The sequence below is a fragment of the Etheostoma spectabile genome, chromosome 20 (assembly GCF_008692095.1).
Source record: "Etheostoma spectabile isolate EspeVRDwgs_2016 chromosome 20, UIUC_Espe_1.0, whole genome shotgun sequence".
Taxonomy (NCBI): Eukaryota; Metazoa; Chordata; class Actinopteri; order Perciformes; family Percidae; genus Etheostoma; species Etheostoma spectabile.
The window spans coordinates 9,912,181-9,913,230 of NC_045752.1; the positions used below are offsets into that span (position 1 = coordinate 9,912,181).

Sequence of the window (1,050 nt, forward strand, 5' to 3'; positions counted from 1 at the left end):
GATGTGAGGCATCCATGTTTGTTTGGCTTTCTGGCGCTTTTCATATTATAAAAGTGCCAAGTTGAAATATTTACAAGCTTTCCCAGTCGCAGTTACATCTTGGATTTTGGACAACAACTTGTAAACACTGTTTACAAGTCGGAAACTTGTAATAGCGATTTCTTCAATATGACACATACACAGCATTATCATACCCCACTAGCCCCACAAAAAAGCAGGAAAATGGAGGAAACATAAATTTAGGTCTCGTCTTATTACTTTTCCATTAATGGTTTTGGTTGTATTTTCCTTTATCTGTGGTAGATCCTTTATCATGGTAGAGGCAATCCTTAAGCCCAGTTCAGACCAAAGATGTGTGGCGAGTTGAAACTATTTGTCTGCAAGGTTCTAAAACCTGCCAGTTCAAACCAATACAAGGAGCTGAAGAGTATCATCTGCATAGCAACGACTCTTTGTACTTCTGTCTTTTTGGCTTTTTTTGTAGCTGTATATAACATTTGTTGCATGTAAATATGAACGTGGATAACCTTAGTGATAGTGAGATGCTTGCTACAGTTGCATTTTAAGTGATTAAGATTTCAGTCCTTGATTTACAATTTCCATTAAAGTAAAAACAATGGAATTGTACCGAGACTCCAGCCTTCTGGAGCATAAAAAATAGAATGAATCTCATTCTATTTCTATGGTGTGGAGTCTTGTTGATAAATTGACTTTTCATAAAGTTTTCAGATTGAAGTGTTAAATTTTGTGTGTATACAGTACATGGAGAAAAACTACAATACAGCTTTTTTTTTTTCGGGACATCTCACGCCAGACAACCAGTTTACCCAGTTTAATACTGCAAATATATAAATATTGCAATACTTTCATCCGTGGACCATATGCTCAATCACCAATGATTGTGTTAGCTCCTAACAACACTGGCAGTTTTTTTTTTTTTTTAAAGATTATTTTTTGGGGATTTTCCCTTTTTATTCAGTAGTGACAGTGGATAGACAGGAAGGGGGAGAGAAAGAGGGGGATGACACGCAGCAAAGGGCCGCAGGTCGG

General features: G+C 36.9%; 2 protein-coding genes across 2 annotated transcripts in view; one reads left to right on the plus strand and one right to left on the minus strand.

Annotated features, from left to right (window-relative positions):
• btbd7 (BTB (POZ) domain containing 7) overlaps positions 1-1,050 on the minus strand; it is a 38,346-nt gene that overhangs the window by 10,451 nt on the left and 26,845 nt on the right. The window lies entirely within an intron of this gene.
• LOC116670677 (putative E3 ubiquitin-protein ligase UBR7) overlaps positions 1-1,050 on the plus strand; it is a 5,166-nt gene that overhangs the window by 2,359 nt on the left and 1,757 nt on the right. The window lies entirely within an intron of this gene.